Below are 12242 nucleotides of genomic sequence, written 5' to 3'. Positions count from 1 at the left end.
ACTATCACTACAACAAAAATGCTGAAATACTACGATGAAAAAACGTAGTTAATTGGGGGTTTAAAACCGTAGTTAATAGTCATGTAGTTAAAAGTGCGGTCATAGACTACGATTAAAAACTATAGTCTTTAACAACAAAAGACTACGGTTTTTTAACTGTAGTCTTTTACAATAAAAAACTAACCGTAATATTTTGTCTTTAAAACCGTAGTCTTTTGTCGTTAAAGACTACGGTAAAATACCGTAGTCTGTTCTATTACACTTTTAACTACATAGCCTATAACAACGATTTTAAAGACCCCTTTCACAACGGTTTTTCACCCTTGTTTTTTTTTATGTATAAAACACAAAATATACAATTTTCAATATTATAAATTCCTCAAAATTTAAAATTTGAAAATAAAATTTAATACACAATTTTTCAGTATTATAAATTACTCAAAATTGAAAATTTGAATCCTAGTTTCATACACACTAAAAAATAGAGTAAAAAATGGTCATAAATTCCTAATCTTTCTGGCTCTGCTAAAACTAGCTCGAAGCCTAGCTCCCTTGCTGTTGGAGAGACTTCCCCATGATTGGTTAAGACACGTGTTTCTTTCCTCGTTATGATCATGATACGTGGCCTCGACCCTGTCAAGTTATCACCCTTGCTTGTTATGTTACGAATTGACATAGCCCTTTGTTCTCTTCAAGGAATATATTTCTCTATTCCTGTGTCCAATGATCGACTACAAGGCGAACGTTCGTCATCTAAAATATATGCACACCTCTATTGTAGATCTGTTATCTCACGTAGTAACTCCTTCTTCCTATCGCGAGCAGCCTCTAACTACAAGAAGGAAATAATATTAAGATTTACTCTTCCGAAATAGCTTCAAATCTAAGTATAGAAAAATGCATATGCCACAGCAGAATAAAATACATTCATAGAAGCACACAAAAATCTAACATTTTCTGGCCAGCCTCTGCACATAGAAGAAACTATAAACAGATGAGACTAGAACATACAACATGAGAAAACAATATTTAAGCAGCAAATGATGTCACACAATCCTGTCCGGGGTGGGTAAGATAAGACGATGAAGACGGAAAGAATGAAATTTCTTACCGTAGAAGTGACAACTCATTTCTTGCCAACCTGCCACAAATCCAAAGAAGAAAAAATTAACCCAAGAAAAAGTAAGTGTCTGTAAGATAAGACGATGAATACGGTAAGAATGACATTTCTTGCCACATAGAAATTGACATAATTCAGATAGAATAGAGCTATGGACAGTCCCCTTGATTGTCACTGCATCAAAATCCATAAAAACTAAAGATACAAGCCAAGAAAGTAAATAAAAACTATTTCTAATTCAATCTACACTATAAAATAGAGCTATGCACTAATCTATATAAATTAACTTGGAACACTCGTTTCAGCATAAATTAACATCCACTTGTATCCCTGCAACAATTTAGAACAAGATTACAGATTAGAAATAAAAAAAAAAGTGACGCTAATTATTTTCAGATGAGGAAAATACAAATGACTACCTTGACATCTCCAGGTACATTATTCTATATATTATAATCGAAGAAGCTAGATGCTAAGCTATATCATTTGAAAGCCAAGCAGAGCTCCAAAGATTTCTCTCGGAAATTTCAGAGGCCAAAAAACATTCGATTTTTTGTTGAACAGTCCAAAAAAGATTTCTTAACAGTTCTGTATAGTGAAAGTTGAGCAAAATTCAGAGTACCTTGTGGAACTCCAAGGTATCTCCCTTTGCCTTCCTAACCTCAACCATATGCAGAGAAGGGGCAACTTGAAAGACCTATTTTAATCCACATTTTGCATTACAAAACAAGGATATTGTATCACAAAAAATGTGTGATTATTTCAAAGTGTACCTCGGTAGCAACATTAAGGTTTCCTTTTCTTCCAGCTTTTATGTTTTCAAGCCTCATATGAGAAAAGAGTAGAAAGAAAAGTGCCAAAAAAGATTAGTTTAAAGGGTTATAGCCAGCACAAGCACAAGGATTATCTGGAAGTTGACACACAAGGTTCATGGAAGTTCTGGGATTGATGAACTTGACACACAAGGTTCATGGAAGTTCTTTCCACATGTTAGATGAGTGGACGTGAAGCTAATGCATAAGACAAAAGAACAAAAGATAATGATGGTGGCAGTTACTTAATCATGTACCAGTGGACATAGATAACATTCCATGAGGAAATCATCTCACTTGAAGATTGGAATTAAAAACAACTCTTTAGAAATCGTTCCCGTCAAATTGTTCCATGAAACATCCCTGCAATCAAAGAAATCATATGGTCATATGGATCTGTCAGTTTGAGAAATGGCGAAAGAGCCCAGATGACAGTATGAAAGGACTGAGTAACAAATGTATACCATGTCACATAAGAATGCATTTCCTCACATAAGCTGAGAACTCTCCTTAACTAAATGATCCATCATTGTATCTACCGATTAAGCCTACCAAAACTCTCATGTGTTCAAGAGAATCGTCCTCTTGAAATCTAGATATCTGGACAGTTTAAACAAATAACAGAACCTTTATTATTCCATATGTAACGAATCAAGCCTAAATTAGATATTGTGTTAAATAGAAGCACAAAATTTTGAGATAATTGATCCAAGAATACACAAGAGAACAGCGGTGCCCTTCAACATGATTAGCCATATTTCCATCATAAGTGGTAACAAGTACATCACTTTCCAAAGATATAAAATAATCAGAGCATCCATTTGAGATGAGTGGTTATGGAAAAATTTCAGGTCTGATGGTTCTAACAATCCCTTCATTTTCTTTTTATTAATACGGTTGTACGGTAAGTTAATTCTAGAAAATCTTAGTCATTCAACTATCTATTAGAATGTTTTACATGTATACATACACAAATATGACAACATACAGTGGGAAATATTAGAGTAGGCATGAACAAAAACAGTAATAAACAATGTAATACACAAAGAAAGAATTAACAAATGAAGTATATGCATTCTGATCCATAATTTCCAAGCATGCGAAGATAGTCTAACTGCAATGTTTGCTAGAAAGCTTCACTATTTATCACAACTAACCTCAAATAATTGCACTAAGTAATTGGACAGAAATTATAAGTAGTTGAAAATATTCCTCGAACTCCACCGAACTCGACACCTAACACATTAACACAAATAGCGGTCAAAAGTAATGTGATATGAAGGACGAAATGAATTTAAATCGAAGAGATTAATTTTCACCCTTGGGCAGCGTATGAAGGATGATAAAACGCGCTGAAAAACTAAGTTGTAATTGAGTTAAGAAATTCAAGAATGAAGCAAGATCGATCAGGGACTGAAACAAGGTGGTCGTGCGGCCAAGTTCGTCGGAGGAACTCGAGTACGACAGGGAAGTGGTCGGCTAGGTGCTGAATGAACAGGGGCAGGGTCGAAAACATAGGGCTTAAATCCAAACTTTTTAAGGCCTGAAAACACCAAAAATCAGCCTGGAACTGTGTCTGAAATGGTGCTAAAACAGCACTTCCTCAAAATTGTTGATTTATGACTTGAATTGAAGCATAGAATAACAGCAACAAAAACCCTTGAAATTTCGGAGATGGTCTTGATGGATGTAGGTGCTATTGGCCGGGAAAACTAACGAGTTTTAAGGGGAAAAGAGATTGGGGATCTGATTGAGAGGAGAGGAGAGGAGAGGAGCGCTAACCTATCTATCTACGGTATTCCAATTTCTGCCAAGAAACGTAATGTCTGTTATCTATTATTTATTTTATTAACATTTATAACATTAAAACACGTGAGGAGGGAAAAAAGAAACGGTAATTTATAATTCAGTCCCCAAACCTAAACATAAATCGGTGATCAGTCCCTGTCAGAAAAAAAAAAAAAACTTTGTTTAAACTTTTTGGGCCCACATATTTTGTTTCGGATGAAATTCGGTACAAAACATGAAAAATATGGTACAAATGCTTGATATTTGAGTATGAACTGTTTCAAATCTAGTACTAATGTATGAATTTTGAGTACTTAAATATGTAAACAAATATTAATATAATGATACATTTGTCTTCTTTAGATGACAATCGGTACAAAATATTAGAAATACGGTACTAATATATGATATTTGAGTATCAAATATGTTAGATCTGGTACAAATATATGATTTTCGAGTACTAAAAAAATATTGATTTTAAAAAAACATTTATCTTATTTGGATGGAAATCAGTACAAAATATTGAAAATATGGTACTCATATATGATATTTGAGTATCCAATGTGTTAGATCTGGTACAAATATATGATTTTTGAGTAGTCAAACATATGTTGCAAGTTCACATGAATAAATATGTTTAGATTTTATACTCAAAATCTTATTTTTTGTACTCGATCTTGAATAATTAGTGCTCAAATATCATGTACATGTACCATATTTTCAATGTTTTGTACCGAAAATCCGAGAAAAATAATGTGGGACCAGGGAGTGCAAACAACTTTTTTTTTGACAGGGACTGATTAATAAATTGACTTTTGATTTAGGGACTGAACACCAATTCACCCAAAAAGAAATTATTAAAATAACTAAGAGGGAAAACTTCCCTCCATGGATAAAAGTGACATCTATTAAAAGTGTCATTACAACAAGTCTAATAAGCTATTTTATTTTGTAAATTGACGGTTTTTCACAAGTGTCACTGTAAAGTTCTTGTAACAACAATTTTTTAAAAATGTCAAAAAAAAATGTCACTATAGTCATTTATTCTTGTAGTGATTTAAAAAATTACCGTCAAATCCACCATCGCCGTAAGTCGGAATCGAAAGTCACTGAACTTAAAAATCTCGGGGATTATTAACTTAAATATTTGAGAAATTTAAAATTTAAGGGAATTTAAACAATGACTTAGAAATTAAACTCAACACTTTAGATATTCTGATGTCATAGCACCGACTAAAATATTTAAATAACAAGAAGAGTGATTAAAATAATTTAAACAAACTAAATGTATGCTTAAAAGTTATTTTAAATAAATACACGAGCGGAATAAAAATCTTTAAAATGACTCGGACAGTTAAAAGCTTTTAATTAGATAATCTAGGCATTTAAAATAATTTAAAATAACTAACCGCTAAACTTAAGTTATTTAAAATAAATAAGTTGGAAAAGTCATTTAAATAAACAAGTCTTAAACCTTTAAAATCTTTAAATCAAATAAGTAGTGTAATAAAATAATTTAAATGAATAAACTTAAACAAATAAAAACATTAATTAAATAGTTAGTAAAATAAAATCATTTGAATAAATACTCAATATTTTATTAGCACATAATTCAAATAATGAATTTAAATCAATTAAAATTAAAAATAATAATATTAATATTTATTAAATTTAATGCATGCGATTTAGTAGATTAGATTTTAGGTGCTACAATGATAGAGCTTTAGGGTGATTATACAAAGAGAAAAAAAAACCGATGACACCATTAAAAGGGCCGCTAAAAAATGCCCATATTATGGTACAAAATAAGCAACTTTATAAAAAAATTAAAAAGGCTCATAGACTACGGTACCAAATAACCGTAGTCTATTTATTTTTTAAAAAATACTCATAGACTACGGTACAAAAAAACCGTAGTCTATTTATTAAATAAAATTCTCATAGACTACGGTACAAAATAACCGTAGTCTATTTATAAAAAAAAACACACTCATAAACTACGGTTCAAAACAACCGTAGTCTATTTATATAAAAAAAAACACGCTCATAGACTACAGTTCAAAATAACCGTAGTCTATTTATAAAAAAACAAACTCATAGACTACGGTTCAAAATAACTGTAGTCTATTTATAGAAAAAACACGCTCATAGACTACGGTTCAAATAACCGTAGTCTATTTATAAAAAAAGACTACGGTTCAAAATAACCGTAGTCTATTTATAAAAAAACACGCTCATAAACTACGGTTTTTAAAAACCGATGTTGTAGAACACAAACAACGATGGTTTTTACAAAACTGTAGTGGTATATTTTAAAAAAATGACCATTAACTACGATTTCTGTAAAAAACGTAGTTAAATGTAAAAATACTACGGTTTTATTAAAAACTGTAGTCTTTCTAGTGTAGTCTATTACCAAATTTCTTGTAGTGATCATCTCTTGGTTCTGAACTATTTAGTAACTTAATTTTATTAATTAATGGCTTGTTAATCTTGTTTTAACATTAAAATGGAATTCGTTTCACTACATTCATCCCCTTTTAAGAGATTTTGTCCTCAAAATCAATACTAGGATAAGAAAATCAATAGTTCATGGGGAAAACATTTATTTTAATACAATTGAACAGTTACAAGATACAATTTCTATAATAAAAGAAAATCAACTTAAAACAACTCTGGATTCTCTGAATGCATACGACTCTCTAACTCTCAAGTTGCTCTTCGGTACCTCGGCATTTCCACTGCATCATAACCAGTTGTATGCGCTTATTTTAGATTACTTTCTCTTTCCATCCAATAATCATGAGTGGCCTCTCCATGTAGGACAAGTCTAGTTCTAGCTGACTCTCGGTCGGATGTAAGACATGCAACTTATTAGCTATGTACTATCGCAACAACGACAAGCAGAAAACATCATTAATGCTAGAGAGATACGGCAGTAAAGCCAAATGGTACGCTACATCTCCAATCTTCTTCAAAATCTCAAACGACAAATGAATATCCGTGCTAACTTTCCCTTCAGACCGAATATCATCACCTTTTGAAGAGTGGAAACTTTCAAGAAAAAATGCTCCTCGGTTGAAATAGTATGGCTCTGCGCTGAGTGTCGGGGTCGATCAAGTTTACCTTATCAACAATATGATATACCAAATCTGGTCCTTCTACCCATCTCTCGACAACCTCATCCCAAAATAGAGATGTACGACAACGGCGCCATACAAAGCCTCAAAAGATATCATGCGGATGTTGCGATGGTAGCTATTGTAGTACACAAACTCAATCGAAGGTAAGTGATCTCGTCAAGACAAACCAAAATTCATCACAGATTCTCTCAGCATATCCTTGAGTGTACGAATCGTCTTATCTGACTAATTGCCAGTCTCAAGATGATATTCCGTACTCAAACTCAGTGTAGTACCCAAGGCCTACTAGAAAATTCACCAAAATTGTGACGTAAACCTCGGATTTCGATCACTGACAATACTTAATGGTATCCGATGCAATCGTAAAATTTCTTTTGTAATGCCCGAAAATATTAAGTTCTTAATGACGAGATTTAAGATTTAAATTTTGAATAAGAGTGAAAAGATGAATTTAAGAATTCATGGAAATTAGAGATTTTAATTTCGGGTCAAAAATATTTAATTTGAGGATTTTCGGATTTTAATATTTTAATATCCAAAATACTTAAATTAAAAGATTAAAAATATTTGAATTGATATTTATGGAATTTAAGATGTGAATTCCAAGATTATAAATATCAAGGATGTAAATTGAGGATGAAATCCGAGCAAGGACCCATTTGCAAATATTGAGTAGTTCAATGACTAAAATGCGATAAGGTCCAAAATGATTTAATTTTAATCCGATAATATTTAATTTGAGAATATTTAGAGTTTAGACTTAAATTCTAATATTCTTATATTATTTGAGATTGAAATTGAATTAAAAAGAGTGGCCGAGGAGCAAATTGTAACTATTGAGAATTTGAGGGACCAAAGTGCAATTCCCTTTCAAGTGGGAATTACACGTGTCTATATATAATCAGATTCATGTAATTCCTTCCTTATTCAGATTTTTGGACAGTAGATATCGTGAAGGGGGAGAAGAAAACTTCCAAAGCCAATTCTTGATATTTAAGCTCCGTTAAAAATTGATCCGCCCGGTAGAATTTTCGATTGAGCATATATTTGTGATCACAACTCCGAGTGCTACGTTTTGACGTAAGTTTTATGAAGTTCTACCATGTTTTAATTTTAATAGGTTGTTAGAATTAATATTGATTGTATAAATGTGTTCTAGCATATACGACGATATCATATCTAAGACGGATTGAGAAAAGATCGTCGATTGGACATGTTTTTGAATTTTGAAATAATTGTGAGAAATCTGAAAATTATAAGATGCTATGTACGTGTATGTGTGGTGGAAATGGTGATGATTAGTGGTTTATATGGTTGACTTATTGATGTTTGCGCTTTTGGAATTACCGATTTCGAACCGTTACGCCGCCGGTTTGCAATTTTATCCGATATCAGCTATAGATTGAACTTAGCACTCAATATCAGATGTGAGAATAATAGTAAGCAGATTGTACACTTCATTTCAGTTGTGAATTGGAGTTATCGAAGTCGAATCGACGAGTTCGAGCCGTTTGAACAATTCAAGTTGAATCCAGATTTTGATCAACTATCAACGTCGATGAGAAAGCATGAATAGAAATTAGATACGTCATCAGATTTGATGCTAGCAAGAGTGAATATGTCAAAGCTATGATTGAAAGGTATGAATAGACATTAATAAGATGGGCAGAATAACTCGAGATTGTTTCTGATTATCGAGTTGCCTAAAATCACATACATGCATGTTTAATATATGTTATTGTTTACGTTTACATAAATGAGATAGACTACTCAAGATAGCTATCTTCTTGACTTCCCAGAATATTTATGTAAATGTTTACTTGTCTTCTTTGATTTATATTATGTTCTGTCTTGAACATGGTTAAGTATTCTATGTGATGCTTACAGATTTGTCGGTATTCTTGAGTGATTATATGATCATATGATTATATGATTGATGCGTTCAAGATGTTGTTTTTAGCTTATGTATATTTGATGCATCTAGATTATGTTGCATTCATCTTGAACTCCAGCCTGAAAAGCACAGAGGATTGAATGGCCTAGAGTGCAGATGACATTTGGAGAACTGTAGTTGAGTGGCATGAAATGTAGATTAACTTCCAGAGTCAGATAACTCATGGCACGGAATATAGATTTATTTCCAGAACTAGATGGCTCACTATAGTTGCACCAAAGTCAGAGGAATTGAGATATTTAACACCACCTCGAGTGGGAGAGTCGGTGGTTGGTTAAAGATTTTATTTCTCCGGGATCCCAGAGCTACAATTTATTGATATCAGATTTGATAGCCTATTCCTTGGCACATGCATTGCATTTATGCATTAACCTAGAGATTTCTATGGTTTAGATTATGCGTTTATAAATGCTAGCATGTTAGTATTTGACATTCAAGATTTGAATGAGTTTATATGCTTGTTTTATTTTATCATAGATGAATGAATATATTATCATGTTTTGTCTGTTATTACATGATTTGAGATTTAAGATTCATTTGGAATATAGATTTAATATGCTTAAATGATGTATATGCATGTCGTTCATACTGAGATTTATTCTCACCGAAGTTATCCGGTTGTTGCTTTGTTTGTATGTATGCATTGCATCAGGTTTGGGGCATGAGCGAGTCAGATGTGGCTTGGATAGCTCGAGATTGAGAAAGATTAGCATGTGGTGACTTCGGGCTAAGAATAGATTGCTGTCAAATGCATGTTAGAAGGTGTTGGTTTAGTTTGAGCTGTGAAAACTTAGAATTAAGTTTACTGTATTGCACCTTAGAAACATGTATGAGATTATTGTTATGTCTAGATATGCATGTGTTTATGCTTGGGACATGTTGAGATTATGCATTCAATTTTTCAGATTTGAAATAGCCCTAGCAACTTTGATCTTTGTTGTAGCCTTTGGTAAATTTTGTAAATTTCTGCACCGACCCTTCTTGGTAGAATGAGTATAACATTTTACTGAAAACTCCGATTAGGGTGAGGTTGGCGGCATTGGAAATCTAAGACAAAGATCTACAACTGTTATATTTATCATTTTACAAGATTCTGTCCGAAACCCATGCGTGGGCGCGCCTGAAGTGGGGCGCGGGCGCGCATGGGGTTCTGAAAAAAAAAAAATTGGTTCTTTCTGCGACGTGATTTTTGCGTCGCCAAATGTTCTGGTTAATTTTATTCAGATTGAATTATTATTGTCTAATTAATGATGCTTATCCATTAATTGCCCCTTAAGATAAGATTAGCACCCGAGGTCCCCACAACAGGTGGCATCAGAGCGTAAAGTCTTGGACTAAGATAGAAGTTGAGCGGGGTAGATTGAGTCGCATGCATTACAGAATTGTATGTGACGATGATTGTTTGATTGAATACTACTTGCTTTACTGAGATGAGAATTACATCCTTATATGCTGATATGTATGCCTGATTTCTTGAATTCATTAGAATAAATGAATTCATTGCAAGCATATATTATTTGAAAAGCATGAGAATTTGCAAGCATGTGTTTTATTCAAAAGCATGAGATTATATGTATGTTATACTGAAATTGTATTTTATAATCTCTGCCATATATATTGCTTCTGTTATCGAATAAGACAGATTGTGCAGATAGCATGAGAACCTCAGACAGAACAGAACCGCAGACATAACAGAACAGAGTTGAGGTAAGTTTTTGAGCCGATCGATATGATGATTGCACTGAGGAGTATGTTAGTTGAACAACTCCAAAGCTATTAATCACCAACTCAAAAAGATACAGAATATGATATATCTAGAAAGGGGTTGATTTGAAGAGCTGGATCAGTTGTTCAAGAGAAGAATATTCAGATGAACATAAAATCAGCTTGATTGATATCAACTCCAGGACTTAGCAAGAAGTTGGTGAAGTTGTCAGAAGAAGTATTGAAATGTTTGGCAGGTAAGTAAACAGAATTGTTTCTTTCCGTATATGATAACAGTCTTTGGACTATAGAAGCATAACAACTTTAATGAGTTGATTTCAAGCCAGTAATAGAATAAAAAAATCACGAACTAGTAGTATGAGGCAGAGTTGAATTTTTATTCACGCCTCTGTAATTGTGAAAAACTATGATCATCACCTTCACTATAACTTTCATAGCAGTATAGCTATGAAGCAAGAGATAGTGACAACTGCAGCAAAGATTAATTTAGCCTAAACTCCAGCAGATAAAGAAATATAAGCATAGCTTCCATAGCTAAAATAGATCAAGAGAATATTTGAATGGCAGATAATTTCATAGGAAATAAGCCAATACAGAAAATAAGGCTCAAGTTGTATCAGATAAGAATATTACAGGTAAGTGAGTTAATTCTAGTTAACCGCTTATATATTGATTGCATAGCATACATTTATAGATCAGTGATTTGTTATGCTACAATCCATATCTGATGAGCCTTTATTCATCGTATTTGCTGAGATTTTGCCTTTTAGTAGATGGAACACATTTGCAAGATTAGTCATAGAAGATGAAATACAGAATTGAGGAAATAAGATTGAATGTGCTGATATCAGGCGTGAAATATTAAGCTAGAATGCATTATCGATTTGAATGCAATAATTGAGTATCAGATAAGAATTGATTGATCATGTGCAGTGATTCAGTTCGATCAGCAATAGAAATGAATATTGATCTATTTGATATGAGTTTTAGAAAATAAACTTTATATTATTTCGGTACTGGTTATACCAAGAGGAAAACGTTGGAAGAATTTTAGTCGATGTACTGAATTAGTATAGAACTAACCTAGAATTCACAGATATGTCAGTGGTTAGAATATACAGAAATATTCAGAAGACATATTCCGACTTTTCTACGAAATGAAAGGAGTTCTATAGAAAGTGATGTCTAGTATGAAAGTCGGACGACAACTCGTATAGAAGAGCATTACTTGAACTAAAGAACTCCAGAAACAGCTAGAAGATTGAGTAGAAAAGAGTATTTAGTACCGAAATGATGATTAATTCTATGACAATAAGTTAAGTCGAAAAGATTATATTCGACTATTGTCAGCTGAGAATTAGTAAATGAACTCAGGTCAATAGAGAATAAGAAAAATCAGTTACAGTTGAGCTTTCTCTTTAATTTTGCTGAATCATAGAAATCATGATTCTTGAATTTCTTGTTATCGATTTTGAGGTTTTTGTATTCGACCTCGATCAAGTTTGATTGACTCTTACTCCTTTGCTAGAGTCTGATTTGATTTACTCGCTTTAAGTTTTGATATGCAAGTGAGTTGTTTTCACTGTGCAGATTTTTTCATTCAGAATATTTGATTTTGGGTGACCTTGACTTGAGCGAGTTCCTTTGATTTGAAATTTGAGAATTATTGATTATTTGATGTGTCTATTCAGTGTATCTTG

At 32.7% G+C, this 12242-nt stretch overlaps 1 long non-coding RNA gene across 8 annotated transcripts; it reads right to left on the bottom strand.

Annotated features, from left to right (window-relative positions):
- Positions 1-360: 360 nt before the first annotated feature.
- On the bottom strand, positions 361-3741 carry LOC140887342 (uncharacterized). Of its 8 annotated transcripts, XR_012151799.1 has the most exons (5): positions 3252-3741; positions 3090-3168; positions 2397-2532; positions 1112-2295; positions 362-832 (listed from the first exon to the last, which is right to left on the bottom strand). It is a non-coding gene; the product is annotated as an uncharacterized lncRNA (long non-coding RNA). The 8 variants fall into 8 exon arrangements; XR_012151796.1 differs by having other exon boundaries at positions 361-832; positions 2397-3168; XR_012151800.1 differs by having other exon boundaries at positions 1112-1817; positions 1894-2295; positions 2397-3741.
- Between the last annotated feature and the right edge of the window lie 8501 nt (positions 3742-12242).

Source organism: Henckelia pumila, chromosome 3 (assembly GCF_033568475.1).
Source record: "Henckelia pumila isolate YLH828 chromosome 3, ASM3356847v2, whole genome shotgun sequence".
Classification (NCBI taxonomy): Eukaryota; Viridiplantae; Streptophyta; class Magnoliopsida; order Lamiales; family Gesneriaceae; genus Henckelia; species Henckelia pumila.
Note: the sequence above shows the minus strand (reverse complement) of the source record. Positions and strands in the feature narration are given on the sequence as shown.